Consider the following 11,397-nt stretch of genomic DNA (forward strand, 5'->3'; position numbering starts at 1 on the left):
GCCATAGCTCCATTTCTGGCTTTTTTGGTGGTTAATTAGAGCAAAGTCTCACATCTTTCCTGCCAGTGCTGACTGGGAACTGCCATCTTCAGATCTCGGTCCTCTGAGTAGGTTGGATGACGGGTGTGAGCTGCTGGTAGCTGGCCTTCTAGGTGCTTCCAAACTCAACCACTGCACTGCATCCCCGGTGTTGTTGGGCTGCAGTGGGGGTCAGGGGAGGCTCCCGGACGTCCTTCCCACCATTCCCTGTCATCTCTAAGGAGCTGTGTCCACTGCACAGAAAGCCACCCTAGCCCTGCCTTCCCTGGCACTCCTGAAGATGCCTCCTCCAAGCCTTCCAACCACCTGTGTTCTCCACCTCCCTGTACCACTCCCAGATCGCTGCGCCTTGGCAAAGTCCCTGCCCCTGTCCTGGACTCACTGCTTCTCTCCCCACAATGACACTGGGCTGTACATAGGACCTAGCACAGGCTAGGCAAGCCCTCTAACCCAGCTAGAACCCCAGCTCCTCATTAGTGGCCCCTTCTTCCAGAAAACCCTTCTTGACCACAGACGCACACCCTGTGTGCCCAGTTCAAGAAGGTCAACACCATCCCTTGCTCCTGCCTAGGGCCCCTCATAACCTCTACTGCCCAAAAGGCCACCCAGACATACAGACCCTGTGCAAGATAGAGCTTAGGGTGAAAGAACCTCTTCCAAGCAATCCTCTGGTTGCCCCCCGCAACCCTGTAACTAGTCGTTCCCTACCCAGACTATCTAGAAATTCTATCTGCCTGTAGTCTGCACCTGTGCACCTAGGGCTTCAATGTTTGTCATGTTTCTTTCTTGGGTTCAGGTTCTACACTGGCAAAGGCAGTGGCCAGCTCTCTTCTTCTGCTTGTAACCTTCCCCCATTGTGTCTTGATCCCCAGTGCTTTGCTAGAATAATAGTATGACTTGGTTCCAGGTCACAGTGGCTCACACCTGTCATCCTAGCTACTCAGCAGGCTGAGATCTGAGGATTGTGGTTCAGAGCCAGCCTGGGTAGGAAAGTCTGTAAGATGCTTATCTCCAATTAACCACCAAAAAGGCAGAAGTGGAGCTGTATTTAAAGAGGTAGAATGCCAGCCTTGAGTAAACAAGCTGCAAGACAGTGCCCAGGCCCTGAGTTCAAGCCCCAGTAGCCAAATAAATTAATAATAATAATAACAATAATGTCTTAGTGACCAAGTTTTCTTTACAATTACTAATGTGCTTTTACACATAAAAGCCCATTTTACTTCAGACCCATTCTGAGAGGTAGACTGGACTTAATTACCCATTAGATGGAGATGGTGATGGAGTCCCTGGGAGATTTCACGCCTTGGACATGATGAGTGGAGGAAAACCACCAGGGAGGCCTCCCTGCCTGAGCCCTGGGCCTCTTCCCCCATTGACTGTCCAGGGCCTGGCTTGCCAGCTTAGGTTTTAATTCGTTCCAGTGTCTGGGTTATGAGCTGTGGCCACAGGGCCGGCAGGGGAGCCAGAAGTAGGTTTGACTCTAATCTGACTTGTCTAGCTGGTTCCCAATGCGGCCAGGCTGAGCAAGTGTGTTCCCACCTTGGCCCTTCTCCATTTGCTGCGCACAGCTGGCCTCTAGCCCCTCTGCAACCCTTCCCCTCTCCCGGATCCAGCCCACGGACCCCTCCCATCCCCCTGCTCTGGGAGCCCACAGTCCTGTGGGTCATGGTGGTATGGGGCTCCCAGGAGGATGTGCGCCCACGCCTGGCCGGGGGGAAGGGGTGTTCCCCCGGCCCGGCCTGGCTCCCGGCATTGTTCAGTCTTTGGCCATTGTGTGTGGTGAGAGTCACTAAGTTGCCTGGCAGGCTTGCAGCAGAGCTGGGGAACGTTTCCGGAGGGCCTGGCCTGGCCCATTGTGCATGGCTGAGCTTTGTCGGCATGGTCCAACCTGGGAGACCCGAGGAGAAGGAAGGACTTGGATGTTTCCCAACGCTCTCAGGAGGCCAGCTTCCAGGGGAGGGTGTATTTCATGAGGAGCTTGGAGCTGGGAAGCAGAGGAGCAGATGGATGCTGAGCTGGGAGGTGTCAAGGGAACTGGAACTGCACTGTATTTTATGCACATGACCTGCCCCCTCCCCAACCTGGGATGGCTCAGATCTGAAGATGAGAAAGGACCTCAGCTCCTTTAAAAGCCTCAAGCCAGGCCAGATGCCATAAACTCACACCTATCATCCGAGCTACTAAGGAGGCTGAGATCTGAGAATCGTGGTCCAGAGCCAGCCCAGGCAGCAAAATCCATAAGACTCACCGCCAATTAGCCACCAGAAAACCGGAAGTGGTACTGTGGCTCAATGGTAGAGCGCTTGCCTTGAGCTGAAGAGTTCAGGGGCAGTGCCAGGCCCAGAGTTCAGGCTCCACAACTGACTCCCCCCCCCAAAAAAAAAAGCCTCATTGAGGGCTGGGGGATGAGGTGGAGGCGGGGAGGGGGGCTAAGTGCTAGAATCCTTGTCTAATAAATGTAAAGACTGAGCTCAAACCCCAGAATCTCCACTTTTGTTTTTAATTAAAAGCTTTGTTGAATCCCCCACCGCCCCCCCACCCTGGTCCCCGGAAGAAGCAAAACTCAGAATTGTTTTGGTTTTTTTGGGGGTCTGGTTGTGGGGCCTGAACTCTGGGCCTGGGTGCTGTCCCTCAGCTCTTCAGCTCAAGGCTAGCGCTCTACCACTTGAGCCACAGCACCACTTCCGGCTTTTTTCTTTTTGCTTATGTGGTGCTGAGGAATCGAACCCAGGGCCTCATGTAACCTCCCATGTCTATCTAGGAAAGTTACTCTGCCATGGCCAGGGCTAGCCCCAGAGACAAGGCTTCAAATGGAGCCAGGAATCTAAGTTCTCATGCCAGAATTTTCCTCTGGCAAATCTCTCTGGGAATGAAGGTGGGGATGAGGCAGAGGCACAAGGATTAAGGAAGAATCTCGGTTAGTGTCTCTTAAGCCAGGGATTCTGGGTCCTTAAATTCAGTTTCCTCCTGCAGCGAGGGCAGGGCCTGGGAGAGACAGTAGGCGCAGATTGTGAATCACTAGATCTTTGTATTTGGAGAAACTGGGGACGGAAGGGAAATCTCTGTGAGTTCTGCTAAGAAGGAAGGAGCACTCTCCTCCAGAGAGCGGGTCCAGCTCCTGCCACCAGGCATGGGGCTTGAACTCTGGGCCTAGGCACTCTTTTTTTAAAAAATTTTTTGGAGGATCCAGTCATGGGGCCTGAACTCTGGGCCTGGGCGCTGTCCCTCAGCTCTTCAGCTCAAGGCTAACGCTCCACCACTTGAGCCACAGCGCCACTTCCAGTTTTTTTTCTTTTTGCTTATGTGGTGCTGAGGAATTGAACCCAGGGCCTCAGGCATGCAAGGCAAGCGCTCTACCACTGAGCCACCTTCCCAGCCCCAGGATTCCCTTTCAATGGGGGCTGAGAAGGCCCCCCTGGGGGGGGTTGTGTGACATTTGTGTAAGTGGCAAGTGTTGTGCATCAATAAAAAGAAGAAAGGAAAGGAAGGAGAGAGAGGGAAGGAAGGAAGGAAGAAAGAAAGGAAGGAAGGAAGGAAGGAAGGAAGGAAGGAAGGAAGGAAGGAAGGCAGGCAAGCCATATTTAGATTACCAAATTAATTTTAAGGGGGGATGGGTGTGGCTCAGTGGTAAAGCACATGCTCACCATATACAAACCCCTCAATTCCATCCCCAACACCCTGTCCCCCCTAAAAAAATGCAAAAGAATGCCAGCAGGAAGAAAAACAAGAACTTCCGCCACCCAGGCAGAACAGCAAGGTTGCACCCAGACATTCTGACAGACAGAACGAGAGACAGAAGTGAGAGCGTGGAGCATGTCTGTCCATCCACTGTCCACGGGCAGAAGGCAGAGGAAGCAGCCGGCGCTGTCCGGCCGCACTCACTCTTAGTCAGGACCTGGCCTACCTTGGTGGCACAGCATAGGCCAGATCCACAACCCAGCTCAGAGGGAACTGGTTGGCCAGCAGCACACAGGGAGAGAGCCACTGGCTCCATCTGGAAGGGGTGATGCTGGTGCTGAGGGCTGGGCCTCGTTTCTTCAGGACCAGGGAGAGCCACCAAGGGCTCTGATCAGGAACAAGCCCTCCCTGTATGGATGCTGGGGACTGAGAGGGATGGGGATGCAGGTAGGGGTCTCCATAGATATTCACAGAGACTAAGCTTTGTCCTGCGGACAGGGCAGCCCACATCATCTTTACTATGTTAGAAGGATATATGTCTATCATTTAAAAAGTTCATGGAGGCTGGCATGCTGGTGGCTCATGCCAGTAATCCTAGCTACTCAGGAGCCTGAGATATGAGGATCATGGTTCAAAGCCATCTTGGACAGGAAAGTCTGTGAGACTCTTATCTCTAATTAACCATCAGAAAACCAGAAGTGGTGCTGTGGTTCAAAGTGATAGAGTGCTAACCTTGAACAAAACAATTCAATGCCCTGAGTTCAAGCCCCATGACTGACAGGAAAAAAAAAAGAGGAAAAGGGATTTTTAAAAAAAGGTATTCTCATGCTATCTACCAATAAATTATTACTATTAATGCTTCAGATCTCAAAAAAAAAGATACCTTTAGCCTGATGCTAGTGGCTTACACTTGTACTCCTACCTACTGAAGAGGCTGAGACCTGAGAATTGTGTTCAAAACCAGTCTAGGCAGGAAAGTTCATGAGACGTTTATCTCCAATTAATCACCAAAAAAGCCAAAAGTAGAGCTGTGGCTCATATGGTAGAGCACCATCCTTGAGTAAAAAAGTTGAAGGACAGTGCCCAGATCATGAGTTCAAGTCTCAGCATCAGCACACACATACACACAGTATTTTTATTTGTTTTTGTTTTTTGTCAGTCATGGGGCTTGAACTCTGGGCCTGGGCGCTGTCCCTCAGCTCTTCAGTTCAAGGCTGGTGCTCTACCACTAGAGCCACAGCATCACTTCCTACTTTTTCAGCTTATGTGGTGCTGAGGAAACTAACCCAGGGCTTCATGCACGCAAGGCAAGCACTCTACCACTGAGCCATCTTCCCAGCCCTCACACAGTTTTATTTTTGAAGAGAGAGAGAGAACACAAAGGAAAGGAAGGAAGGAAGGAAGGAAGGAAGGAAGGAAGGAAGGAAGGAAGGAAGAAGGAAAGTTTAAGGTAGACAAGAGGTAAGATTTACTGATTCCAGAGATGAGTCCCACCAGGGCTGCCCGTTGCTCAGGGGACACAGTTGGGGACATGCTTGTTCTATAGCCATCAGTGATGAGATGACCTGCTTCTCTGCCACCATGTCTTCAAATTCATCCTCATTAAATTGGGGCACGGGTAACAAGGCTAGAGGCATGGCCAGTGGCAGAGTGCCTGTCAAGCATAGTGAGACCCTGGGTCCCCACCCCCAGCACCAACAAAAAAGGATGAGATGTATATGTTCCGGTAGCCAGGGAACTTGAACTTGCCCCTGCATAGAGAGGCCCTCCATGACATGCTCCTTGTTCTGCCACCTGGACTGGTTGGACATGATGACTTAGCCGATGTGAACCCTGGACACCTTGCCCTGGGGCTTCCCGTGGCACCACACACCAGTCCAGAGCCTACACTGCAAACACACAGCCCAAGTGAGAGATGTCCACTGCCAAGGGCTGTCCTCAGGGGCCCTGATAGTAACCTAGACAACAGACTGCAGTACTGACGAGGCTGCTGTGGCACCAGTGCTTCAAAGAAAGGGTTGGCTTAAAGGACAGAAAATTTAATTTTCTTTGTTCCTTCCTTCCTTCCTTCCTTCCTTCCTTCCTTCCTTCCTTCCTTCCTTCCTTCCTTCCTTCCTTCCTTCTCTCCTTCCTTCCTTCTTTCCTTCCCTTTTGTCTTTCTTCCATCATTTCTTTCCTCTCTTGCCCTCTTCCTTCATTCCTCCTTCCTTCTTTTTTTTTTTTTTGGGGGGGGGAGGGTTGGGAAATACTGACTATGTTTTCCTGGCTTGTCTTGAACTCCTGGGGGGTTGGGAAGTACTGACTATGTTTCCCTGGCTTGCCTTGAACTCCTGGGCTAGAGCAGTCCTCCTGCCTCAATCTCCCAATTATCTGCGATGATAGGCAATGGGCCTAGGAAAATCTTAAATAATTGCTGAGAGATTTGAAGTGCTGCAACCCTTAAAAATGTGCTAGATGTTATGTAAAGGAGTGATTAGAAAATAATATGAGCTACTGGAAAATAAAAATAGGATTATAGAAGTAAAAAATCAGTAGGAGGTGTTGGAAGGAAAGAGAATTAATCTAATTTGGATAATAATATAGCCAAGGATTCTTATTAGCAAATGCCACAACGACAACTTCAACATGCTATGACAAAAGCTACATGTATACAGACTGTGATAGACAATTTGTTCCAGGAAAGTTAGAATGAACTTGTGACTTAGAAACTATGTAATCACTTAATCACAATCAAAAAAAAAAAAAAGAACTTCGGGGAAGGGAGGGAGGGAGGGGATGGTAGGGGGAAAACAATGGAGGGGCTAACAATGTTCAAGAGGAAGTGTACTCATTACCTCACTCATGTAACTGTAACCCTCTGTATAGTATCTTTACAATAAAAAAAAAAAACCAAAAAAAAAAAAAAAAGCTACATGTAAAAAGACTACCATATTTCTGTCTGTCCAGATTACCATTTAGGCTGGATGTGGTGGTGTATATGCCTACAATCCCAGCACTCAGGAGGCTGAGGCAGGAAGATTGGTTCATACTGATTCACACTTATGAGCCTAGCTATTCAGTAGGCTGAGATCTGAGAATTTTGGCTCAAAGCCAGGCTGGGAAAACAAATCCTTGAGACTCCTATCTCTAATGAGCCAGCAAAATGTTGGAAGTGGAAGTGTGGCTCAGTGGTAGAACACCAGCTGTGAGTGAAAAAGCCAAACAAGAAAAGGCCAGGAGTTCAAGCCCAGTACTGGCACCAAACACCACTACCACCACAACAAAAACACACAAGGAAACTAAAACTAAGCTGAGTGTCAGTGGCTTGTGTACCAATAATCCTAGCTACTAAAAGATCAGGATCAAGGTCCAAGGCCAGCTTGGGCAAAATGTTGGGGAGACCCCACCTCAACCAATAGCTGGACATGGTGGATGTGTTTGTCATCCTAGCTACATGAGTAAGATCCTGAGGATCACAGTTCCAGACTAGCCTAGACAACGATTCAAAAGACCCTGTCTCATGGGGAAAAGCTAGGTGTAGTGGTATGTACCTGTTATCCCAGCTATGCTGGAAACATCAACAAAATGATCAGGCTGGCCCAATGAGATACCAGAGCCAGCAGAGCAAAAGTAATCACAGCAAAAAGGGCTGGCGGCATGACTCAAGTGGTAGGCACCTGCCTACCAAGCATGAAGCCCTGAGTTCAAACCCCAGGACCACAAAAATAACCAAGTAAAAAATAAAAAATAAAATAAAGCAAATTAGCATTCCTGTATAAAAGTAGCTAACAAAGGGGCTCAGAAAATCTGCACTCATGAGAAATGACTTGAACATGTGGTATAGCAAAATGAGACCATAAGACGAAGAAGAGGGGCTGGGAAGGTGGCTCAGTGGTAGAGCGCTTGCCTTGCATGTATGAGGCCCTGGGTTCGATTCCTTAGCACCACATAAGCAAAAAGAAAAACGCCAGAAGTGGCGCTGTGGCTCAAGTGGTAGAGTGCTAGCCTTGAGCTGAAGAGCTGAGGGACAGCGCCCAGGCCCAGAGTTCAGGCCCCATGACCAGACCCCCCCCAAAAAAAAAAGATGAAGAAGAGAAAAGAAGGGAGAGAAGGAAGGAGGGGGCAGCGCATCTACCCATGGCATGAAAGGGGTTAACCCATCCATTTGGTTAATGGATCATTAATGCTAGTCATCTGGTGACTGAGTCACCTGTAAATGTCCCTGTCTAGGCCTACTCCATCTCACCACCCCACAACTCCACCTGCAGGAAGACCATCAATACAAGCACACCTCTGAGCTGAAATACAGTCTTTTCTAATTTTCCATGATGTTACTAGCAACAGGAATCACTCTAATACCTCTAGGAACCAGCATGGCCTGTGGAAAGGAGAAAAGAAGTAAAGAGGAAAGAGAAGGGAATGCAGGAGGAAGCAGATTCAAAACTGTGAGAAACGAGCTAGGCACCAGTAGCTCAGGCCTGTAACTCTAGCTACTCAGGAAACTGAGATCTGAGAATCGTTGTTTTCCTCCCAGTGTAGGCAGAAGAATCTCCCAGACACTTATTAATTAACCAGCAAAAAACTGGAAATGGAGCTGTGGTGCAAGTGATAGAGCTCCAACCTTGAGAAAACAACAACAACAACAAAACTAAGGGTAAGCATCTGGCCCTGAGTTCAAGCCCTAGTACCAAACAAGAGCATGAGGCCTGATTTCAAGTTCTAGTACTAGCACAAGAAAGGAAGGAAGGAAGGAAGGAAGCAAGCAAGCAAGCAAGCAAGGTAGCAAGGAAGCAAGGAAGGCAGGCAGGCAGAAAGGCAGGCTGGCAGGCAGAGAGGGAGGCTTGCAGGCAGGCAAGATTTATGTAAAGCTGGGCTTGGTGGAGGCTAATACAGGAGGATCATGAATTCGAGGTCAAGCCTAGGCTACAAATTGAGTCTTTGTCTTAAAATGATACAAGACCCAGTAAGGTAGTGATGATATTCTTGCCCTACAAAACAATGAGCTGAAATAACTATCAGCCACTAGTGGAATTAACTAAAGATGTAAATATGCTACTCACAGCAACAAAGGTAATCAACAGATTTGTTTATACTTCGAGGAACTAAACAAAAACAGCTAGGTGGCCATATTGGGAAAAGGGTAGGGCTAAATCTTTTTAAATGATGCAGGAGAACTAAACTCTCATTTTTTTCATAGCAGTAAATCAATACAGGATGTTCCAAACTTTAAAAAAAAACATGAAGCAATGTTTGCATAAGCATATTATTTAGAGATTTGAAAGTTGCTCCAAGAATAAAAAGCTAAAAGAGTGAGCAGCCGTTGCCTCCAGAAGCAAGTCTAGGGAGTGGAGAGAACTATCCCTGTGGGCTCCCTTGTTCCAGTTTATTTTTAACCATGTACATGAATGCTGTGAGATATATATATATATCTATGTATGTATATAGATATATACATGTATATATATGTGTATATATATATATAAAGTAGGCACATCACGTGACAGCTGGGAAGGTGGGTGGTGGCACTCTTGGAACTGTACTCTTGAGTCTGGGGGCCAGATTCAAATGAGTTAGACAGGAGTCATGGAAGGCTTGCAGGTAGGACTGAAAACCAGCCCAGATGCATTGTGGGGACATTGGGACTCAACAAATGTTCTGATTTTTACAAGGAGACAGAAGGTATTTCTGGAAACTATAGACCAAATGGCTCAATATAGAATTCTGGCAAAATTCTAGCACAGATTATTAAACAGATGGCTGGGGAGTGCTTTGTGATTTATTTTTATTTATGCTCCGCCTCATTCCAAAAAGAAGGGTTTGCAGTGGCTTATACAGATAAGTACAATACAACAAGACAAAAAAAATTAATGAAGAAAAGGTCTCAAAAAAGCTAAGCTAAGTATTACTATGTGACACCGAAAGCCACCCCTAAATACCTTGCCAAAGAGAACTGAAATATAGTCACATAAAAACTGGGGCACAAACAATGAGAAGTACAAGTTGTCATGTCCAAAACGAGCTTTACAACGTCGGTGCGGGGGGGGGGCGGGAAAGGGGGGAAGGAGAAGGATTGGGATTAGGGGGAGGGGGGAGGCTGGGAAGGGATGTGAAGGGTAAACCAAAGGAGGAGGCTGCAATGCTTGGTAAGAAATGTACGCATTATCCTGCCCATGTAATTGTAACCCCTCTGTACAGTATGTTCACAAATAAAATTAAAAAAAAAACTGGGGCACAAGTATTCACAGCAGCAGCATTCACACTAGCTGAAGAGCAGAAATCCAAAGCCTGTGAATGTTCCAACAAATGTGGTACATCCATACATTGGAATATAATTCAACTATAAAAAGGAATGAGTCCCGGAGGCTGAGAGAGCAGGTTCCAGCCTTAGAGGACAGCCAGAACAACATAGTGAGACCCTGTATAGCAAATAAATAAATAGATAAAAAGAGTGAGGGGGGCACTGATACATGCTACAACATGTACAAAATGAACAGGAACGTCCCTGGGACTCTTACCTCCAGTTAACCAGCAAAGAGCTGTAAGAGGAGCTATGGCTCAAGTGATAGAGCACTAGCATTGGGCAAAAAATGCTCAATCCCAGCACCCAGGCCTTGAGTTTAAGTCCCAGGACTGGCATATGCACACAAAATGATCCCCTAAACTCTAGGAACAAGAGTCACGTGGCTCCATCCTAGACACACAGATTACACACAAGCCCCGGTGTGCCTCCACGCTGCTGCAGTGTTTGCATGCTCCCTGGGGTGTACGGACTCTCTAGGTCCAGGCCTCCAGCAGTAGCGGCATGCTTGCAATCCTGGGAGGTACACCTGAAGGAACCCCATAACAGAGCCAAAGGGTTCCTCGTAAAGCCCTGAAAGTAACTTTGACTGCCCTTTACATTAGGCCGGGAAACAGCTGTTAGCCTGCCTAGCAGTGTCGTAACTGGTGATAAAACAAAGCAGAGAGAGATACGCTGGTTCTGAGAAGGGGAAAGGGCTCCAACTATGGCACCAACTCCTAAAGGATCTACTTTTTAAGTAGTGGTGAAGGAGAGGGGAAGGGAGAGCAAATACAGTCATTATAGCCAATGTACATTATGTAAAACCTGAACTATGTAACTTGAAGGGGTAGGGATGGGAGGGGGGAAATGGGGAGAACAACAGAAGGGTGACATTGATTAAGAAACATTGTAGCTGGGTGCTGGTAGCTCAGGCCTGTAATCCTAGCTATTTAGGAGGCTGAGGTTTAAGGTTGGTGGTTCGTAGCCAGCCTGGGCAAGAAAGTCTGTGAGAGTCTTATCTCCAATAAACCACCAGGAAACTGGAAGTGGCGTTGTGGCTCAAAGTGGTACAGCACTCACCTTCAGGGAAAAAGCTTAGGGACAGCCCCAGGACCAACAAAAGAGAAAAAGGAAAAAGAAAAAGAAAAGAAACATTGTACTCATAACCTGCTTTATGGAATTGTAACTTTTTTGTACAACTACATACTACCACCACCACTAATAATAATAATAATAGATAACAATAATAGATCTTTTTAAAAGATACCAGGGAAGTCAGGTACCAGTGACTCATTCCTATAATCCTAGCTGCTCAGGAGGCTGAGATCTGAGGATCATGGTTTGAAGCCAGCCCAGGCAGGAAAATCCATGACACTTATCTCCAACTAACCACCAGAAAACTGGAAATGGTCCTGTAACTC

Source organism: Dipodomys ordii, unplaced genomic scaffold (genome assembly GCF_000151885.1).
Source record: "Dipodomys ordii isolate 6190 unplaced genomic scaffold, Dord_2.0 Scaffold35, whole genome shotgun sequence".
Classification (NCBI taxonomy): Eukaryota; Metazoa; Chordata; class Mammalia; order Rodentia; family Heteromyidae; genus Dipodomys; species Dipodomys ordii.